Source organism: Marmota marmota, unplaced genomic scaffold (assembly GCF_001458135.2).
Source record: "Marmota marmota marmota unplaced genomic scaffold, marMar, whole genome shotgun sequence".
NCBI lineage: Eukaryota > Metazoa > Chordata > Mammalia > Rodentia > Sciuridae > Marmota > Marmota marmota.
The window spans coordinates 33,616,637-33,640,125 of record NW_026000240.1 but is presented as its reverse complement, the minus strand read 5'-3'; the positions used below and the strand labels follow the sequence as shown (position 1 = coordinate 33,640,125).

General features: G+C 39.2%; 1 protein-coding gene across 5 annotated transcripts in view; it reads left to right on the top strand.

Annotated features, from left to right (window-relative positions):
• Positions 1–23,489, top strand: part of LOC125613634 (helicase ARIP4-like) — a 143,481-nt gene that overhangs the window by 37,223 nt on the left and 82,769 nt on the right. Inside the window, exon 2 of one of the 5 annotated variants that reach the window (XM_048794645.1) lies at positions 6,777–6,808. The exons of 2 other annotated variants lie outside the window; for them this stretch is intronic. The gene's annotated coding sequence lies outside the window, so the exon portion shown is untranslated. Of the gene's footprint in view, positions 1–6,419; positions 6,726–6,776; positions 6,809–17,957; positions 18,021–23,489 lie in introns of those variants that run through there. 2 more of the 5 variants (XM_048794644.1, XM_048794643.1) reach the window with 2 other exon arrangements.

Below are 23,489 nucleotides of genomic sequence, written 5' to 3'. Positions count from 1 at the left end.
ATTTCAGCCAGCACAGGCACATTGTAGGTTCTAGCAGTGGCTTGTGGTTTTACAGCAGCATTGACGAGTTAACATTAGTTACATTAAAGAGAAATGAAAAGTGTTTGTCTTACCATGGAAAGTTAACTCTGCATATGTTTGTTATACTTCATAAAACACTTCTATGTATGCATACTTTACTTCATCCTTCCAACATCCCTGTGAGGGAGATGACCCCACTGAACAAGCAAACCTGAAGTGGTGTATAGTGGCTTGCTTTAAAATACACAAAGCCAACAAGAAAAAAAGCCAGTTTTTTTTTTTTTTTTTTTGAAGGACGAAAAGTTTATTTGGGGACTCATGTTTTCAGAGGTCTCAATCTATAGACAGCTGCTTGAGGTTGCTTGAGGTTTCAAGGTACCTTAAGGTACCTTGAGGTATCAGGGCGGAAGAGTGTGGCAGAGGGAGGTGACTCATGATGATCAGGAAGCACAGAGAGATTCCACTTGCCAGATGCAAAATATATATCCCAAAGGCAAATCCCTAGTGCCCACCTCCTCCAGCTACACCCTGCGTGCTTTCAGTTACCACTCAGTTAATCCCTATCAGGGGACTAATTGGGTTAAGGGTGTCATATTCCAATCATTTCACCTCTAAATTTTCTTGCATTGTCTCACCATAAGCTTTTGGGGGACATCTCATGTCTAAACCATAACATTATGCCCCAACCCCCAAAAGCTCATGCTTATCTCACAATGCAAAATACATTTAGTTTATTTCTAAGAGTCCCCGTAGTCTCAACAGTTCAAGCATTGCCCAAAAGTTCAAGTCTAAAGTTTCCTTTGAGGGCTGAGGATGTGGCTCAAGCGATAGCGTGCTCGCCTGGCATGCATGTGGCCCGGGTTCGATCCTCAGCACCACATACAAAGATGTTGTGTCCGCTGAATAACTAAAAAATAAATATTTAAAAAAAATAATAAAGTTTCCTTTGAGACTCAAGGTAAACTCAAATTGTGAGCTCCTATAAAAACCAAAAGCAGTTTACAAGTATCTAACATAAAAAGATCCAGAGTAAACATTTCCATTCAGAAAAATGGTGGCATATAAAGAAGGGATGGGACCAAAGCAAGACTGAAATCCAGCTGGGCAAACAAGTTTTGTAGTTCTGTGTCTGGCATCTGGAACATATCGCATTGTGATGTTCTCTCCAAAGGACTTGTATAGCTTTGCCTCTGTATCCTTACTGGTTGCAGTCCACACAGCCTCTCTGTTGGCTTGCCTCTGCTCAATTTCTGCAGCTTTCCTCAGCTGATGTCCCATATTACTAGAATTTCTTAATCTTGGAAGGTCTTCACTGCAGCTTTGGCTTCCTCCTCACATCTCCATCCATGGCCCTCTCAGGGGCTGCCCACAGGGTCTCCAACCCTGAGGCACTTTGCTTGGCCTCCTAGGCATTCCTTTGAAATCTTGGTGGCAGCCTCCATGACTCCTTAACTCCAGCATTCTACATTCCTGCAGAATCAGCACCACTATTGATGCCAAGGTCTGCTGCCATCTCAAGCAGCAGACAAGCTTCCAGGGACCCTGGCTGTAGCAGCTTCTGAGTGCCTGGGTGGCTGAGCACATTGAAAAAACTTCCTAGGCCTCTTTGTGCAAGAAGGAATCTGAGTGTGGTCTTGCCAATTCCTGAGATGTCTTCAAGCCATTTTCCTTATGTCTCTGGGCAAAGTCTTTAGCATTCTTTTTAGTGGTTCTAATGTCTTTAAGAAGTGCAACTTCCGGGGCTGGGGATGTGGCTCAAGCAGTAGCGTGCTTGCCTGGCATGTGTGCGGCCCAGGTTCGATCCTCAGCACCACATACAAAGATGTTGTGTACGCCGAAAACTAAAAAATAAATATTAAAAAAATTCTCTCTCTCTCTCTCTCTCTCTGTCTCTCTCACTCTTTCTTTAAAAAAAAAAAAAAAAGAAGTGCAACTTCCTTCACCCCTGTCTTACTCCCACCTTTCAAGTTCATATCAAATAAACTTGGGTAAAAGCCACCAGCAGTATCCATGCCACCTTCTGAATGCTATGCTGTCTAGAAATTTCTTCTGCCAGATCACCTTTCAATTCAGCCTCACAGAAAGTCTCAGGACAACTTCTTAGCCAGAATGGAACATGAATGGCCTCTAGTCCAAGTTCTAGTAGAGTCCTCCTTCCCTGAAACTTCATGAGCCCTGTCTTTACTGTGCACAGACCTATCAGTATTCTGGTCTTCTGAACTCCCACCAGAATGGCCCATTAAGCTTCATTTATAACAACCTAAAGCATTTCCAGCTTTCACTGCTGGAACATCTCAAAATTCCTCCTACAAATTCCAAATAACTCCAAAAGCTTCTGAACCACATGATAAGGTTAGTCACAGCAAAGACCCCAGGCACCAATTTCTGTTTTAGTCAGCTTTTTTTTTTTTTTTTTTTTTTTTTTTTTTTNTTTTTTTTTTTTTTTTTTTTTTTTTTTTTTTTTTTTTTGTTGCTGTGACTAAAATACCTGACAAGAACAATTTTAGAGGGAAAATTTTATTTTGGGGCTCATGGTTTCAGAGGTCTCAGTCCACAGACACCTGGCTCCATTCCTTGGGGCTTGAGATAAGGCAGAAAATATGGTGGAGGGAAGGGACTCACATGATGATCTGGAAGCAGAGAGAAAAGCTGGGTCTTTTTAAAATATATTTAAAAAAATTTTTAATTTGTTTTGATTAGTTATACATGACAGTAGAATGCATTTATGCCCTTTGATAGATAAATGGGGTATAATTTCTCATTTTTCTGATTGTACATGCTGTAGAATCACATTGGTTATGCTGGGTCTTGATGCTAATTTTCTCTTTCTTTTCTTTTTTTTTTTTCTTGTAATAGGGATTGAACCAGAAGTGATCTACCACTGAGCTATATCTTCAGCTTTTTAAATTTTTTTATTTTGAGATAGGGTCTCACTGAGTTTCTCAGGTTGGTCTTGAACTTGTGATCTCCTGCCTTAGCCACTTGTGTTTCTGGGATTACAGCATGTACCCAGCTTAATGCTAGTTTTCTGATTCTAAGTTCAAGGTCCTTTTTATGTCCTCAAATGATATTGGCAGGGCTCCTTATTCCAGTCTTTGCAAACAGAAGATACACAGAAAGGAGGTGCCGGACAGGGAAGTCTGCTCTGTTAAGAGTGTCCCAGCAACTTTAGAAGAACTGGAGCCCCGTGTTTCTCATATTTAGGGGTCAAGAGAATATCCTAGAACCAGATGGAGTTGGATTTACAATTAAGCCCATGACATAAGTAAAAGTCTTCTGATGTGATGTTGTACAGAAATTGGAAGAAAAATGGAAATTTGGGAAAGAATCTTTTGGATGTAATTCTTGCTGGAAATTGTACTCTGCTTTCAACTATATCTTCCAGTCCCACTGTCTTACATACTCCATCTTTTCCCCCATGTTTTCATCTACCTCCCACCCTAATCTTGATGTTAGTTGTCCATGGTCCACAGCTTCAGTAATGCCTTTCCCAGGTCTTAGAAGTCCTTGCTTCCCTGACACTGTGCTGTCTCTGCTATGCCAGTTGCCATTCCTAAATTCTCTTTCCTGGTGGCTTTCATTGTCTCAGGAAAATGTGCTGTGCCATTTGCAGGCATTTCTCACAATCTCACTTGAGTTGAGCTCTCTTTGCCTCTCAGTGTTCTCCTGTGCTGCCTTCTAAGCATTCTATTTCATAGTGTAACTGCTTTCACATTTCCTAAAGCTTGTCTTTTTCTTAGGCTCAAGACCAATGACTTCACATTAGGACTTGTGCTCTCTAATATTTTCCCCTTCCTTTCTATTACCAGACTTCCATCATTCAGTCTTATACTTTGGAAGTACTTGACATTTTTTCCCTTGCTTCACAAGTAATATACGAGCATGGTAGAATTCCAGCCCCTCCCCTGCCCCTTTTTTTCTGCAATACTAAGGATGAAACCGAGGCCTTGTGTTTGCTAGGCAAGTGCGTTATCCCTGAGCTACATTTCTAGTTCAGAATCACCTAAAATGAGGTAGCAGTTCAGGCCTATAATCCCAGTGACTCAGGAGGCTGGGGCAAGATCTCAAGTTTGAGCCAGCCTCTGCAATTTAATGAGACCATGTCTCAAAAGAAAATTTAAAAAGCGCTGGAGATGTATCTCAGTCATAAAGTGCTAAAGTGCCCTGGGTTCATTCCATAATACCACAATAAATTAAAATAAATAAATAAATATGTAAATAAACACGAAATTCTTCATCTTAGTGTTAACCACCATTAAGAATTTGATCTATATTTATCCAGATTGTTTTTCCACCGTGCATGCTAACAGATATGTGTGTAAAAAGAAAAGTAATTCCTTTTTTTTGGAAATGGGATCATAATATATCTACTTTCTGTAACTTGCTCTTATTCACTTAATGCTTTTATCTTGGGCTTTTTTTCATGTTTAGAATGTACATATCTATGCTATCTTTTAATAGTTATATAATATTACATTGTATATTGGTATCAACTTTTCTAGTCCACTAGTGACAGACATTTGTTTCTATTTCTTTGCAGTTACAAGCATCTTTGTACAATTGTCTTTGTATAAATATTTATATACTTTGTATACTTGTGGGATAGATTTTCCCCTACAAGTGGGATTTTTGTGTTAAAGGTTATACATGTTTCAAAGGTTACATCAATTTATATTTCTTGCATGCTTCCAGGGTGTGATGGTACATGCTTGTAATTCCAGCAATTTAGCAAATTAGTGAGACCCTCAGCACTTTAGCAAGACCCTGTCTCAAAATAAAACATGAAAAGGACTAGGGATGTAGTGCAGTAGAAAACTGCCCTTGGATTCAATTCCCAATACCAAAGCTGGGGGTGGGGGTGGGGGTGGAGAGGGTGAGGGGGAAGAAATAAAGAAAAAAAATTTCTTCTCTACCACTGAACAGCATCAATATTTTTAAAAGTCTTTGCAAGTTTGAAGCTTAGATAGCTAGTTTTTACATTTCCTTATAGAGGAAAATGGACATCTTTTCATGAGTTTGTTTCATATGTATACCCTCTTCATGTCCTTTGCTAAGTTTTGCTGGACTAACATATTTGTGTTGATTCATGAGAGTTCTTGCCTATTAGGGGAGAGTTTAACTCTTCAATAATAATAATAATAATAATATTATTATTATTATAGCAGCTGTCATATTGTATAATTATTCCCAGGCACAAGTCTTTTACTTGTGTCAACTCTTGTTTTTTTTTTTTTTTTTAAAGAGAGAATTTTTTTAATATTTATTTTTTAGTTTTCGGAGGACACAACATCTTTGTTTGTATGTGGTGCTGAGGATCGAACCCGGGCCGCACGTATGCCAGGCGAGGGCGGTACTGCTTGAGCCACATCCCCAGCCCCTTGTGTCAACTCTTAACAGCTTTTTCAACAACTCTAAGAAGTATACTGTTTACTTTCCTCCACACTGTATTAACATACTTTAAAATGGAGTCCCAGATATAGAAAGAACATACTGCTAATGCTAAATCCAGCTCACTTCAGCTGAACGCCAGTGGGGGGCTTCTTGCCTTGGCTTTTGTAATGTTTATAGACATCTCCATCTTTTTTTTTTCTTTTTTTTTTTTTTTAATAGTTGTAGATGGACAGAATGCCTTTATTTGTTTTTTATTTTCATGTGGTGCTGAGGATTGAACCCAATGCCTCACACATGTTAGGCAAGTGCTCTGCCACTGAACTACAGCCCCAGCCCCGGCATCTCCATCTTGTAATCCTTTGAGAAAGGGCATTAAAGCAATATACTGTTGAGCTAACAAATATATTCAGATGTGTTGCAAACATGTTTTTAAAAGTTTAGTATTTTTTATTTTAACTGACAAATAATAATCATTTATGGGGTACAATGTGATATTTCAATACATGTATACAGTGTATAATGATCAGATCAGGATGACTGGCATATCCATCACCCAGGTTATTTTGAAGGGTACTTTTATTGTCAGCCTATTTGCCAGTGAGGAAACTAGAACCTGAAGAATAAAAGCCTTGCCCCAGGCCACACAGTTGACCAGTGACAAGCTGGGATTAAAGTCCTATGATTGAATGTCAGAGTCCGCCCCTTTCATTGTTATATTACACAATCCCTCATACAGTCCAGTTTCAGAATTTTACTTTTTTTTTTCATCCTCCCAGAAGAGGTGAACTTCTTTTCTTTCTTTCTTTTTTGTTCTTCAAGCAAGCACCTAATTGGCTTCTACCTACTGCTGTTTTTTCCAGTATCTTTCTATGTTCCCTCCTACTCTCTCTCCCTTTCTACTTTCTTTCTTTCTTTCTTTTTTTTTTTAATACCGGGGATTGAACCCAGAGGCCTCTACCACTGATCCTGAGCCAATTCCTTTTGATTTTGAGATAAGATCTCAAAAAATTGCTAATGTTAGCCTGGAACTTGCAATCCTTCTGCCTCAGCCCCCAAATTGCTGGGATTACAGACGTGCTCGTCACCATGCCTGACTTCTATTTTGTTTTACCTATGTAAAAGGAAGAACACAGTAACTTTGGTTGGCCCTGTGCCTCTCATACTCCCTTTGCTTGCTCTTTCTTATCCTCGCCTCTTTTTTTCTCAAGTATAAGTTTTAGTGCCATTTCCTCACCACCTGCTCAATCTGTGCCTCTTAGTCCTTTGTTGTCTGGCTCTTGGCCCCTTCACTTCTTCTGAACAATATCTTTGAGGTGAGTTCCTGGTTGTCTGGACCAAATATACATTTTTTTCTTTATTTTCAGTGCTGGGGATTGAAGCCAGGGACTCACATATGGTAAGTACATGCTCTCCTAAAGCTATATCGCTAGCTTAACCTGAACGATTCTTTTCTTGTATTTGTTCTACCTCGTTCTGACTAATTCCCTCCTCCTCACCATACATGCTGGAAGAAAAACTCCACATGAGTGAATTTTTTTTTTTTTTAATTGTAGATGGACCCAATACCTTTATTTTATTTGTTTATTTTTTAATGTAGTGCCAGGGATTAAACCCATTGCCTCATGCATGCCAGGCAAGGTCTCTACCACTGAGCTACAACCCTGGCCCCCATGAGTGGACCTTTTATTATGGGAAATTTCAAACATACAACCACAGAGAGTATAGTATAATGTTTGTTTCTTTTTTATTAAAATATATTTATTTTTTAGTGGCAGTTGGACATACCTTTATTTATTTATTTTTTAATATTTATTTTTTAGTTTTCGGTGGACACAACATCTTTATTTTATTTTTATGTGGTGCTGAGGATTGAACCCAGTGCCCCGCGCATGCCAGGCGAGCACCCCACTGCTTGAGTCACATCCCCAGTCCAATATTTTATTTATTTTTATGTGGTGCTGAGGATACAACCCATGTCCTTGAATGTGCTAGACAAGAGCTCTACCACTGAGTCACAACCTCAGCCCATGTTTGTTTCTTTTTGCAGAACTGGGGATTGAACTTAGGGCCTGATGCATGCTAGGCAAGCTCTCTACCACTGAGCTACATCCCCCAGCACCAAGAGTATAAATAATATATTGAACCCTCCTGTCACATTTCTCATGACTAAAACACTCAGGGTCACTCCAGGTGAACTGGGCTGCACAAAATAATCACACAAGGGACAGAGATACCTTTTTCTTTGGGTTCTGTGACGGGTCCTGTGACGGCTCCTCTGACTAGAGAGAGAGAGAGAAAGAGCCTGTGCATGTGCTGAACCCTTTTATTGAAGAGAAGCCATTCAGATGAGGTCCTTGCCTCATTTCAGGGGGTTGAATCTAGCTTTGTGATATAGGCTGTTATCAGATTGACTGAATCTAGGAAGGCCACACCCAAAGGTAGAGCAAGAGAAGGGGACACACAAAGGGAGTTTCCATGGAACATTCTAGCCCAAACAGGGCAAAGGGGTAGGATTATAAAAGAATAGGTGAGTATAGCTCAACCCTAGGGGTATGCCTACTCAGAAGACTGACCTTGCTATCCCAGAGGGGGCGGGGGAGGGGAGTGTGGGGAGTCACTACCATGCCAGACTACAGTGATCTTTCAGATCCCTGTGGTGCTTTAGGAATGGAAGGCAAGGTAACTCAATGTGGTTCCACACACCCTCCTGCACCCATCATCTAATTATCAACATAATTTCAACAATTGTCATCACTTCCTCAATTTTCTTACAATGTATTCCCCACTCTTTTGTTGTCATATTTTAAAGCTAAAATCCCAGATATTGCCACTGTTTGTTTCTAACTAATATAATAACATTTTACATTTTAAACATCATTATCATGTTATTTTATCTGCAAATTAATGGTATTCTCTTAATAGAGAAGACTTGATTTTAAGCCTGGCTGGGCTCCTTCCTGTTCAAATTGTGCAATTTATGACCTTTTTTCTTATCATGAAATGTGGTGAGGATAATGGTTAAAATTCTACCTCAGAGGGTTGTTGTGAAGTTATTGTATTTATTCCCACATTACATATCCAGCTAGCACAGAGCTCAAATATATATATATATATATATAATTATTTTTTTTTTTTTTGGTACTAGGGTTGAACTCAGGGGCATTTAACCACTGAGCCACATTCCCAACCTTATTTTTAAAAAATTAATTAATTAATTAATTTTACAGTATAATGCATTTTGACATGTAGTACACAAATGAAGCATAACTTCTCCTTCCTCTGGTTGTACATTTTCAGGGCCATTCCACTAGTGTCCTGTTTTGTAGTTTCTATTTAGAGACAGAGTCTCATTGAATTGCTTAGGGCCTTGCTAAGTTTTGAGGCTGGCTTTGAACTCACCATCCTCCTGCCTCAGCCTCTTGATCTGGGATTACAGACAGGCATGCACCATCACGCCCAACTTTGTCTTTTCTTGTTCTTCAATTATATATTTATTTAGCAAATATTTATTGAGTACCTATGTGTTAGCTGAAAAGGATATGCTAACTTTGGCTTCTAGAATCCTATACTCTGTTTTTGATTCTTTGCTTGCCTCTCAGATGTGTTCCCTCCTCTAAACCCCTGTGCTTGGGATTGAACTGAGGGCCTTTGCATGCTAGGCAAACACTCTACCATTGAGCTACCTCCCCAGCCCCTCAGATATGCCTTTAATGTTTTTGGTACCAGGAATTGAATCCAGGGATGCTTAACTATGGAGCCACATCCCCAGGCACCTGCTTTTCTTTATTTTGAGACAGGGTCTTGCTAAGTTGTTGAGTCTGGCTTTGAACTTCCAATCCTTCTGCCTCAGCCTCCCAAGTTGCTGATGTTACAGGTGTGTGCTACTATGCCAGTCTAGATATAGTTTTAAAAAATACATCTGCCATAGGTGTGGACATAACCCAGGTTTATGTTTTCCTCTTATATACCCTCTGTAAGTCTGGCCCTTGGAGATTTAGCTCTTCCACCCCCTCATCTTATCCCAATGACTCAGTTCTGTAACTCTAAGTCTGGTTTCTTCACCAAGCTACAAACCCATTCTCATCCTGGTTTTTTGGGCAAATGTTAAGTACTATGAACTGAGTCTATAGACCAGAGATGCAACTTAACCTCAGACAATAAATTCATAACTTGTGCAAATCAGTCACCTTTCTTGATCTTGGTGTTCTCAGTCAGAAAGATGGAAGGACTGGACTAGAGACTGAAGCCCTATCCACCTTTAAAAGCTTGTCAGCTATGAGAAGGTGGTTTCAGAAATGTTCTCTACTTAGCATATCAGGAGTCACATCCATCATCCTGCCCGCAAATACGGTTGCTAACTTCCCTAACCTGTTCTCTCCTGGAAAATACAGGCTTCAAAACCTTATGGCCCTTCCCTCTTTTTTGTCCTCAACCTTAGGGTTAGTTACTTTATAGTTCTTAAGTTAATCCTGATTCCTAGCTCTTCCCAGAATACTTTTGCCTTTTTTCAGCTGTGCATCTGCCTTCATGTGGTTTCCTTGCCTGTATTCACTTTGTTTTTCCTGACTCTGTGTTCTAGCTCACATATGCCTTCTCCCTTCTGACAGTCATGACTGGCAAAGAAACAGTGCATCAGTGGCATTCCACAATGTGCTTGGAACTTCAGATATTTGTGTGCCTAAATTTTAATTTTTAAATTAAAACAATTTTTTTTTTTTGTAGTACTGGGGATTGAACCCAGGACCTTGCACATGCCAGCAGATATTCTACTACTGAGCTACATCCCCAGCCCTTTTTATTTTGAGACAAGTAAGACAAGGTCTCACTATGGTGCCCAGGCTGGGCTTGAATATGTAGTTCTCCTTCCTTAGCCTTCTCCGTCACTGGGAATACATTTGTACACCATGCTGGGCTTGTGTTCTTGAATTTTTTTCATCTTCAAGATTGTAATCTCCTCATACAGGCACCACGTTTTCTTACATTGTATATAATTATTGCAGTAGATTTGCAGTAAATACTGACTTAATGTGTGAACTAAAGCAGACTTTAAGTAAAGAACATTTATGCAAATGTTTAGAAACACAGTGTCCTAAGAATATGGTATTTTTGTAGTGAGGAATGAAGGCCTACTTTATGAAATGGTACCATGGTACTAACTTGGGTGTTCATTCCTTGATCTCATAATTCAAGAAATCCTTTTTTCCTGGCTTGTCTTGGAATTGGGACATTTTCTGACTCTTTTGATAATATGATTTAGCCTCTTTAAAGCGTAGCTGGTTTGTTGTCATGGGACAGTGAAAGGTAATTTTCAACATTTATTGCAAGCTAATTTATTATGTACTAGACACTGTGCTAAGTGCTTTCTTTTCTTTTACTTTATATTTAAAATAATCAGATGAGATTATTTTCATTTTCGTTTTATAAATGAAAGAACCAAGGTTTAGAGAAATTAATAACTTTTTTAGTGTCCTATACATAGAAAATGGCAATGCTGGTATTTTGACCCAGGTCATCTCATCTCAGAGCTACTCTTTTTTTTTCAATATTTATTTTTTAGTTTTAGGTGGAAACAATATTTTATTTTTATGTGGTGTTGAGGATCGAACCCAGCACCCCTCGCATGCCAGGCGAGCGCGCCAACACTAGAGCCACATCCCCAGCCCTTAGAGCTGCTCTTACCTCATTGTACTATCTTCCTGTCCAAAACACATCTACTTTCAATTAGCCTATTTGTATAGCACTTATCTTTAAATAGCTTGTATGGCATTCTTTTTTCCAAAAAAACTAGCTGTTCCTCTATTCTTTCTAATTTTGGTGGAGGGCAAGCCACCATTTTTTTAGTCACTGAGATTTTAAGCCATGGAGTCATATTTAATTCCTCTTTTTCCTTTCACTGTTGACTTTTCCTGGGTAATACATTATACTTACTCTATTCTTTCTGGTTTCCTTGCCTTACTCTTAACCCATGCCCTCCAGGTCTAGCAGTTACGATAATTGATTTTTCCTTCCTCTTTTCTTATCTCTACAGTCCTTCTGAAAGGTTTGTCTTTTACTCATCTCTCTCCAATTAAAAATCCTTCCCTGGGGCTGGGGATGTGGCTCAAGCCTGGCATGTGCAGGGTGCTGGGTTCGATCCTCAGCACCACATAAAATAAAATAAAGGTGTCCACCGAAAACTGAAAAACAAATATTAAAAAATTCTTTAAATAAAAATCCTTCTGTGGTTCCTGTAACTGAGGTTGCACAAAGATAGTTTTTAAGTGTGTTAAAATTGCTTGGGAATTGTCTTTAAAACTACTGAAGTCCTCACAATAATATATGAGGGCCATGTTACTGTTTCCACGTTAGAGATGAGAAAAAGGAAAGAAGAGACTGAGTCACTTATACAAGTCCTTTAGGTAGTTCTGGCTACTAAAACAAAATACTACAAACTAGGCTTAAATAGATTTATTTTTCAAGTTCTGGGGGATGGGAAGTTTAAGATCATGATCAAGATCAAGATGCTGGCTGTGTGGTGCACGCGGTGCAAGCTTGTACTCCCAGCATCTTGAGAGGCTGAGGCAGGAGGATCGAAAGTTCAAAGTCAGCCATAGCAACTTAGTGAGATCCTGTCTCAAAAAAAAAGGCGGGGGCTTTGGATATGGCTCAGTGGTTAAGCACCCCTGGGTTGCATCCCTGATACCAAAAAAACCAACCAAACCCCAAAACAAAACCAAACACCTCCCCCACCCTGCAAAAATAAACAAAACAAAAAAAGATCAAGTTGCTGGGTTATTCAGTTCCTGGTAAGAGCCTTCTTCCTGGTTTGCAGATGATGGTTTTTTGCTTTGTCCTCACATGGCAGAAAGATCTTCTACCACGTGTCCCATCCCTTGAAGGCTGTGCCCTCATGACCTTATTACCTCTCAAAGAACCTACCTTTAAATATTATCACATTGGAATTAAAGTTAAACACAAGAATTAGGTGGGGGGCACAAAGATCTTCAGTCCTTAGCAGTTATGTTGGGGAACTGTATTTTTTTTTTTTGGAGGAGTGTACCAGGGATTGAATTCAGGAGCACTCAACCACTGAGCCACATCCCCAGCCCTATTTTTTTTTTTTTTTTTTAGAGAAAGGGTCTCACTGAGTTGCTTAGCTCCTTGCTTTTGCTGAGGCTGACTTTGAACTCTTGATTATCCTGCCTGGGTCTCCTGAGCCACTGGGATTACAGGTGTGCTTCACTAAGCCCAGCTAGGGTTATATTTTTTAACAAGCTTCCTAGATTCTGATGCTCTGACAGATTTAGAAAATACTAGTAACTTTCAACCCCTTTTAGAATCCCTGCCCTAAATGCTGCTTGGTCATGGCCACCTTGCTGGTGCCTTTCCTGATAGTATACTTCTCTGATTCTTCTTTCCCTGTCTGACTTTCTGTGCCGATTCCTTTTTTTTTTTGACTCCATTATGGATTGACCTATCCCCAGCTCCCCACTGTATGTTCTCTTATCTTCCATGTTTGACACTTCAGCTACTTGAACGTGGTGAAAATATCCAAATCTGTATCTCTGACTTCATTCCATTTTCTGTCTGCTACTGTCATTTCACAGTTAACAATGCTGCTACTCATCTTGTTGTTTACGACATTGGACTCTGGAGTTGAAAGTCTAGGTCAGAATCAGATTCTCCCACTCTCGGCTAGGTGTACTGGAGAAGATCACTTAATCTGTTTAAATTTAGATTCCTTATCTATGAAGTGAGGATAATAGTAATCTTCCTTATGGTATTGTGAAGATTCAGTGAGAGAATGTTGATTGGAAACTCAGCAATTTGGTAAATATTTATTGAACACTTTGCTTTGTGCCAGGTGAATGGATGTTGGGAGACAGTGATAACCAAGGTGTCCTCTCCATGAAGGCAGTTTTTAGCTGGCTACTGAAGTGTTACTGGCTTTACCTCCTTAGTCTCTCTGTTTCTTCTTTTCTCCCTTCTAATTGTCACTACTGTAGTTCAATCTCTTATTATCTCTTGTCTAGACTATTATAAGAACTTTCTACCTAATCTCTATACTTTCAGATAGCCACCAGAGTCTTCTCAAACTGAAGAATTTGGCTGGGTGCAGTGATGCATACCTCTAATTCTAGCAGCTTTTTAGGCTGAGGCAGGAATATAACAAATTAGAGACCAGCCTGGGAAACTCGGTGAGATCCTTTCTCAAAAACTAAAAAAGGGCTGGGAATATAGCTCAATGGTAGAGCACCCCTGGGCTCAATTCCTAGCACACCCCACCCCCTGCCACAAATTTGAGAATTGGGATGATGCCATTTCCCTGTTTGAGATCTTTTAGTTTTCCCAGTGGGAGGAAATGAGTTGTGGGGAGGATTTCCTGAAGACAGATGTGAAGACCACTTAAGAGCTCAATAGGACTCAGTGGCATAGACAAGAAAGTGGTACTGTCACATATTTGTCAATCCTTGTTTAGCAGAAAGTTCAGATTCCTTAGCAAGGGCCCTAGGACAGTGCAAAATTAAGATCTGACCTGAGAGCTGGGGATGTAGCACAAGTATACTCTTGCCTAGCATACATGAAACCCTGGATTTGATCCCCTGCATTGAATGAATGAATGAATGAATGAATAAAGATAGATAGATAAGTAGGTAGATAATCTGGCCTGTTTACTTCTGATCTCTTCTAGTCCCCTCATTTGCCCCAACCTCCAGCTCCATGGAACTGTGCTTCTGTATATATATCATTCTCTCTCCCTGAATGACTTTATCTTTCTCTGTTTATGGAAAGCTTTATTTGTCCTATAATACTCAGGTTGGTTACCTCTTTTGGGATGCTTTTATCTGCCTTTCCAGGCAAAGGTATTAACTTCAGTCATTTTATCTTTCTGTTTTCCTTTTCTTCCAATTCCCTTCTTTCCCTTCCCTCCCTTTTCCATTTCCTCCCTCCCTTCCTTTCTTTCTGGCAAAAAATTCACATACCACAAATTTTACCATTTTAGAGTGTTCATTTCACCAGCAGTGTATGAGTGTGCCTTTTCCCCCACATCCTCACCAACATTTGATTTGTATAGCTAGAGATGATGAACATTTTTTCATATGTTTGTTGATCGATTGTATTTCTTTGAAGTATCTTCAGTTCCTTGGCCCATTTATTGATTGGGTTATTTGTTTGTTTGTTTGTTTGTTTTTGGTGAGTTAAAAGTTTTTAAATTTTGAGACAGGGTCTTGCTAAGTTGCTTAGACCCTAGCTAAGTTTGCCAAGCCTGGTCTCAAACTTGTGATCCTCCTGCCTTAGCTCCCCATTGGCTGGGATTACAAGTGTGTACCGCTGCACCCAGCTACATTTTGTTTATTCATTAGTTGACAGAAGAACCTTAGTAATTTGTGTTATCATTATACTTGTCAGTTTTCTCATGGTTTTTGTTTATATATTTGTTACTCTGTGGCCAGGATCCTCTCATCTGTACATTTCAGTGCCAATGAAATGGCAGGTGCCATTGATTGATGAAACTAGGCGTGGTGGCACATGCTGGTAATGCCTGTGACTTGGGATACTGAAGCAGGAGGATCATAAGTTGGTGGTCATCCAGGGCAACTTTAGTTAGACTGTTTCAAAAAAAAACCAAGAATGTAGCTCCGTGGTGGAGTGCCCCTGGATTCAATGCCTAGAACCAGGGAGGAGGGGTGGGGGGGATTGTTGCATCATTTTATCTCCCTTTCAAGGAAACACGACTGCCTTTTCAATACCTCTCATCTAAGTCATGGTTCCTGGGTAGAATGTCCTCTCCTCCCTCCTCATCTAATTCAGCTTGCTTTAGAGGTTGTTTCAAAATCTCTCCTCCTGGAAGGCTTCCAACAGCATCCAAACTTTAATCTCTTGCTACATTTTCTTCACGCTGGTGTACTTGAAATGTTTATTCACTAGGCACTTAATAAATATAGTTTTGTACTGGGACATTAAACTCACTAATACCAGGACTCCCTTTTTTTTACCTGCAGTACAAAGGTGCTATAACTAGTAGAATTGCATCTAATATTTTGCCTTACTTAAATTCACCTGTATACTTTGCAAAAGGAGAGAGGGAGAGGATGAGGATGAGGAAGAGGGAGACTGAGTGACAGAAGAAAGAAATAATTTAAATAGCTAATTAAAAAAATTAAATTTATATTTTAGGTGTAGATGGACGCAACACAATGCCTTTATTTTTATGTGGTGCTGAGGATCGAACCTGGGTCCCACCTGCGCTAGGCAAGTGCTCTACCGCTGAGCCACAATCCCAGCCCCAATTTTTTTTTTTTTTAATTGATATGGTGTCTTGCTATGTTGCCCAAGCTGTTCTTGAACTTGTGAGCTCAAGCAGTCTTATCTCCACTTCCCAAGTATTTGGGACTACATGTGTGTGCCACTGTGCCTTGTTGATAGTGTGATTTTTATTCACTATTTCACTCAGCAAGTGTTTGTTCACTGGCAGTGGATGCAGTTCATCCCATTACAGTTAGTATAACTGACAAAACCTATAAGTGTAGAAAATTCCTGATCATTGACAGAAGAGAAATTGTTTAGGTGACTAGGGGCACGAGTGATGATGGACTATTATATTAAAAACAAATGAGGGTTATACTATAGAGAATTTTTGACTCACAGAGACTTACTGGAAATGATAAAGGAGAAAGATGAATTGGGAGAGGCTGCAAGCTGAAATCTGTATAAAATTGTGTACTAGTTTAAGCAACAAATACATGAAAATAAAAAATATTGTAGATCTTAAAGAGTTTTTCTCCCTTGACGAATCACTTCTTTAACTATTCGTTAAGTGAAATAGCAAAGAATGACTTGTAAAGAATACAGTCAAGACATTTCTTAAGAGAAATCAGCTACCAATAGAAGCATCAACAAAACAACCTACTCAGTTGGAAGCTTACTCTTTCACATGCATTATTTCTAAATTTTGTCTCCACTGTTATTTTTCTCTGCATTTTCTCTTTCCAGTTTCTTAACTTCTTATAAAAAATCTTGATTTTTCTTTTATTTTTTTTTCATAGTAGGAATTGAACTGCAGGGCACTTTACCACTGAGCTATATTCCTAGCCCTTTTTATTTTTGTTTTGAGACAAGATCTCATTAAATTACTGAAACTGGCCTCGAACTTGCAAACTTTCTGCCAGGGCCTCCAGAGTTACTGGGATTATAGGCATGTGCCACTGGCCCCCAGCAGGAATCTTGGTTTTTAATGAGAGCAAATTGTTTTATTCTTAAGTGCTTAAATGTAGTAACTTTGGTGTTTTATACTTGGTAATTCTTTGCCTCCCTTGGCCAATTCAGATCTGAAGTGGTACATTCCAGGACCTTACCTGGTTACTTTCTTGACTTTGGATGAACTTCACCATGTGGATTACTCTGGTTATCTCTAGTTCTTCCATTTCCCTGAGTGTTTATCTATTTATTATTAGAGGAATTGGTTTATCCAGTTTTGTCTGAAAGGAATACTTGTTTTCCGGGATTAAGGCCAATATTTTTTTGCTTAATTTTTGGGTAAAACTATCCCAGCTGCTGCTCCAGAGATGAGCTCTATGAAACCAGTTTTATTTATTTAGGAACCATATAATACTCATTATGGCAGAAGATATTATACACATATTGGAAATACAAACAGGCTTTCTGTAAATGGAACATTGGTTGCCCATAAGAGAGCCAACTTACTGATGTGTACAGGGCTGTCTCAACTCAGAATCTTCCAAATGGACTTGAGCCATGATAAGGTTATACAGTGTTTTTATAAGAGACAGGGTAAAATGTGTTTTACATCTGTGTAGGATTTGTGATGTTCTAACTGACTGAGTCCTTATTATGTTCCTGGGTCATATGCTATGTGAACCCTCATAGCCCCTGAGTGTAGGTGTCATTATCTTAATTGTGCAGATGAGGAGAAGCTAAGTAATTTGCTCTAACTAAGTGGGGCCATTAAGCCAGTCCTCTGACACTAAAGAGCTCCCACCTTGTGATACACCTACCACATCTATTGTGGTGCTGATGGTAAAAGCTGACATATGTGGCATGTGGTCTCTAGCCTGGGCTGGTGTCTGAAGAGGAGGTGACAGTAGTCTTAGACCCTGTTAGGGAAACCTGAAAAAGAAGCCCTGTGTGTCTTTTACTTTTATTTTTTATTTTTAAAATTTTTACTTGTGAAACACAATACCTAATTAATTAATTAATTCAATGGGGTGCTGAGGATCAACCCAGTGGCTCATACATGCTAGGCAAGCATTCTACCACTGAGCCACAAACCCAGCCTCTTCTTTTACTTTTAATTGAGGCTTGAAGAACAATGTTCTACTAGCCCAATTTGTTTTACTTCCCAAATAGTTCTCAAATCTGGCCTTTCCTTTGGCTTTTTAACTGGTCTTTTATTTTTTATTTCATTTTCTACATTTCTTCCAGCAAAATTCACTTCCTTCCTTCCTTTTTGCAGTATTTATAATTGAACCTAGGAGTGCTCTCCCACAGAGTTATATCCCCAACCCTTTCTGTTTTTTATTTTGAGACAGGGTCTACCTAAAATTGCTCAGGCTGGCCTTGAATTTGTGATCCTCCTGCCTCAGCCTCCTGAATCCCTGGGATTAAAGGTATGTGCCACCATGCTGGTTTTCCTTCTTGTGCTAGGAATTGAATCCAGGGCTTCATGCCTACTAGGCAATTACATTATTACTGAGCGGAATCCTCAGCTGCTGCTGCTTCTTCTTCCTCTGCCACTTCCTCCTCCTTTCTTCTTTCTTCCTCCTCCTTCTCCCCACCCCCCTTTTTTTTGTGATACTAGGGATTGAGCCCAGGGCCTCAGGTGCATTAGGCAAGTGCTCTGTCATTGAGCTATGTCTGGAACCCTTCTTCTATGTTTTGAGTACTTGCAGTGTGATAAATATTGAGCTGTGTATTTGTATAGTATAATTTATCTTTGTTCAACACTTAATCTTCTTAAGAAACTTTGAAATAGGGGATAACTCCATTGTACAACTGAGGAAACTGTGGTTCAGAGAGATTAAATAACTTGTCTGAGGTCACATAGCAAAATAAGCTAAGATTTGTTTTTGGCTTAAAACTGCATGCACATCTGCATGCCGACCAAGCTGCTGGGATTACAGGTGTGCACAACCATGGCTGGCCAGGCCTCACTTTTAACACTTTTCTTCTTTCCTGACTTGATCTAATCTGTGTATTTTTGTGTCCCCCAGTAGATAGATAATGTTTTGGAGATTTGACTCTAGAAGCAGATATTTCAGAAACTACCAAAACTTCTGCAAAAATGAGCTCTTTTAATTTAAACAACTTGGAGTCGGTAAGGGTCAATTTTTGGCCTGAAGGTTATAAACCTGTTAAAGAAGGACCTAATGTTTTTCATATTTTGACAATTGGATGTGTTCAGACTATCTTTGTAGATCTTCTTCTTTTTCTTTTCTCTTCTTTCCTTTTTGGCATTGGAGATAAAGGCCAGTGGCACTCTGTCACTGAGATACATCCCACACCCTTTTATTTTTTGAGACAGGGCCTTGCTAAGTTGCCCAGGCTGGCCTCAAACTTGAGATCCTTCTATTTTCAGCCTCCCAAGTTGGTGGGGTTATAGAAGTGTGCCACAGAGCCCAGCTATTGCTTTTTTTTTAATGGACTATTTTGTTGAATAGCATTTTTTCTTTTTTTGACTGGTACCCTAGCAGACTGTATCCCCAAGGAATGGCTTTTGTTTCATAAGATGTAAGGGCTTTCCAAGTATTTGTTCTGATTTTTTTTTCTCTGAAATGTCACAGAATAACCTGATCTAAGACCTCAGAGTGCTTTTCTTTTTCTTTTTGGTACTGGGGATTGAACTCAGGGACACTCAAACGCTGAGCCACATCCCCAGCCCTATTTTGTATTTTATTTAGAGACAGGGTCTCACTGAATTGCTTAGACCCTCACTGTTGAGGCTGGCCTTGAACTTGTGATCCTCCTTCTATTCTGCTGCCCTTCCTATCCCCCCTACTCCTCCCCTCCTCTCCCATCATTTCTCTCTATCCAATCTAATGTGACACATTTTTTTCTTTTTCTCATCACAACATCATATATGTATTCTGTATAATGATGACGTTCTCCTTGCATCTTCCATGCAACTCCCCTTCTCCCTCTTTTCCCCTCCCACCTTTCTTCCCTATTTAGTGGTAATCTTCTTCTCATGCTCTTCCTCCCTATCCCATTTTGAGTCACCCCCTTATATCAGAGAAGACATTTGGCATTTGTTTTTTAGGGATTGGCTAACTTCACTTAGCATAATCTGCTCTAATGCCATCCATTTGCCTGCAAATGCCATGATCTTGTTATTTTTTAGTGCTGAGTAATATTCCACTGTGTATAAATGCCACATTTTTAATCCATTCATCTATTGAAGGGCATCTAGGTTGGTTCCACATTCTAGCTATTGTGAATTGTGCTACTATAAACATTGATGTGGCTGTGTCCCTGTAGTATGCTCTTTTTAGGTCTTTTGGGTATAGTCCGAGAAGGGGAATAGCTGGGTCAAATGGTGGTTCCATTCCCAGCATTCCAAGGAATCTCCATACTGCTTTTCAAATTGGCTGTACCAATTTGCAGTCCCACCAGCAATGTATGAGTGTACCTCCCCCCTCCCATCCTTGCCAGCACTTATTGTTGTTTGACTTCATAATGGCTGCCATTCTTATTGGAGTGAGATGGTATCTTAGAGTTGTTTTAATTTGCATTTCTCTGATTGCTAGAGATGGTGAGCATTTTTTCATGTATTTGTTGATTGATTGTATATCCTCTTCTGAGAAGTTTCTGTTCAAGTCCTTGGCCCATTTGTTGATTGGGTTATTTGTTTTTTTGTTGTTTAACTTTTTGAGTTCTTTGTATACTCTAGAGATTAGAGCTCTATCTGATGTTTGAGGGGTAAAAATTTGTTCCCAGGATGTAGGCTCCCTATTCACCTCACATATTATTTCTCTTGCTGAGAAAAAACTTCTTAGTTTGAATTCGTCCCATTTATTGATTCTTGGTTTTAACTCTTGTGCTATAGGTGTCTTATTAAGGAATTTGGGACCTGCTCCCACGTGATGAAGGTTAGGGCCAACTTTATCTTCTATTAGACGCAGAGTCTCTGGTCTGATTCCTAGCTCCTTGATCCATTTTGAGTTGACTTTTGTGCATGGTGAGAGAAAGGGATTCAATTTCATTTTGTTGCATATGGATTTCCAGTTCTCCCAGCACCATTTATTGAAGATGCTATCCTTTCTCCATTGCATGTTTTTAGCACCTTTGTCTATTATAAGGTAGTTGTAATTTTGTGGATTTGTCTCTGTGTCCTCTATTCTGTACCATTGGTCTACCAGCCTGTTTTGGTGCCAGTACCATGCTGTTTTTGTTACTATTTCTCTATAGTATAGTTTAAAATCTAGAATCGCGATACCACCAATTTCACTCTTCCTGCTTAGAATTACTTTAGCTATTCTGGGTCTCTTATTTTTCCAGATGAATTTCATGATTGCTTTTTCTATTTCTGCAAGGAATGTCATTGGGATTTTGATGGGAATTGCATTGAATCTGTAAAGTGCTTTTGGTAATATGGCCATCTTAATAATATTAATTCTACCAATCCACGAGCAAGGTAAATCCTCCCATCTTCTAAGTCTTCTTCTATTTCTTTCTTCAGGGTTCTGTAGTTTTCATTGTGTAGATCTTTCACCTCTTTTGTTAGGTTGATTCCCAGGTATTTTATTTTATTTTATTTTTTTTTTTGAGGATATTGTGAATGGAGTAGTTGTCCTCATTTCCATTTCAGAGAATTTGTCACTGATATACAGGAATTGATTTATTGGTATTGATTTTTATCCTGCCACTTTGCTGAATTCATTTACTAGTTCTAGAAGTTTCTTGGTTGAACTTTTTGTTCTGCTAGGTATAGGATCATGTCATTGGCAAATAGTGCTAATTTAAGTTCTTCTTTTCCTATATTTATTCCTTTAATTTCTTTCATCTAATTGCTCTGGCTAGTGTTTCAAGAACTATGTTGAATAGAAGTGGTGAGAGAGGGCATCCCTATCTTGTTCCAGATTTTAAAGGGAATGCCTTTAATTTTTCTCCATTTAGAATGATGCTGGCCTGAGGCTTAGCATATATAGCTTTTACCATTTTGAGGTAATTTCCTGTTATCCCTAATTTTTCTAGTGTTTTGAACATAAAGGGATGCTGTATTTTGTCGAATGCTTTTTCAGCATCTATCGAGATGCTCATATGGTTCTTATCTTTAAGTCTATTGATGTGGTGAATTACATTTATTGATTTCCATATATTGAACCAGCCTTGCATCCCGTGCTGTAGTTATTTTTAAATCTCCCTTAAAATCTTTTACTTCCCCAGGTTGGGTGGCACACACCTGTAATCCCAGTAATTCAAGAGATTTAGGCAGGAGGATCAAGTTTGAAGCCAGCCTGTGTATCTAAGTGATTAAAAAGATTGGAGATATAGTTTGGTGGTACAGTGCCCCTGGGTTCAGTCCCTAGTACTGTAAAACAAACAAAAACAAAACCTTTTTTCTTACTGTCAAGTTTAGAAATAGCCTAGAGGGAACAACTTTTGGAAAGCAAAATTAAATAGTTTTTTCAGTTACTGATAGAAGCAATGTAGGGTTTTGAATCTGTTGGCAATAGCTTTTTTGGGGGGATGGGGTAGGGATTGAACCCAGAGCATTCTTGCATGCTAGGCAAGTGCTCTACCACTGAGTCCATTCTCAGCAGCTATACCGTTTTTATCCTGGTATTAATGGCTTATGTAGATATTAGCTTTCTGAAGAGTTTGAGCTTGCTGCTAGGGCCTGCTAAAGCCTAGGAGGGGAAATTCATAGGCCAGAGTATCTTCCCCAAAGCAAGGAAATGGTTGGTCTCTGCCTTATATAGGAGAACAAGAATATTTCACTCTGGGCCATAGTTAGCAGAATCCATTAGTTTTGGAGTCCCTATATTAGATGTACCTGAAGATATAATGATTTGGATGCCTGACCACATGTAAATATAGAGTGAGGAGTTAGGAATAGAGAGACTGAATCAGAAGTAGAAAAAGGGACTTTTGAAGTGTGATTTCTCCTTTAATTTTTTTAAAGAAGGCTAACTGGTTTTATCAGGATGTATCAAAGGATAGACATTGGCACATACAGTCTATTGAATAAATTTGCTCAAATGTGATATAATAGGGGAAAAAAGAGTTCAAAGAGAACTGTCACATAGCTTTGCAGGACCCATACTGTTGATGACAGTGGAAAATATGTGAGTCCTGAAGTCAGTGTTTATATAACTGAGATTAGACAAATAAGCCTCTTTCTTCACTCCTGTATACTACTCAATCTAATGGCTAGTCCATGTTTTGGGAAGCCTGCATGAATTGCCATATGTAAGTACCAGGAATTTACCTTATAGTTATTGTTTTTTATTTTTTTTCCTTTACTGGGGATTGAACCCAGGGGCATTTTGCCACTGAGCCACATCCAGCCCTTTTTATTTTTAATTTTGAGATAGGTCTCCCTAAGTTGCTTAGGTTAACCTCAAACTTGTGATTCTCTTGATGTAACCTTCCAAATTGCTGAGATTATGGCATGTGCTACTTGTTTGGTGATTTTTACTCTTATTTTTAAAATCGTTAAAATTTTTTTTGTATTGGGGATTGGACCATACAGCAAAGTATATATTTAGATCTCAGGGAGCTTTACTACAGAGCTACCTCCCAACTCTTTTTATTTTTTATTTGCTGAGGGTCTCACTAGGTTGCTCAGGCTGGCCTCTAACTTGGAATTAAATTGCTGAGGGTCTCACTAGGTTGCTCAGGCTGGCCTCTAACTTGGAATTCTCCTGTCTTAACCTCCCTAGTTGTTGGGATTACAGGTGTGAGCCACTGTGCCTGGCCATTATTGCTCTTTTAAATAATATTTTTAAAAATTGTGACTTCAAAATGGGTATTAACAGGGACTGGGGCTGTAGCTCAGTGGTAGAGCACTTGCCTAGCACATGTGAGGCGCTGGGTTGAATCCTCAGCACCACATAAAAATAAATAAAGGCATTGTG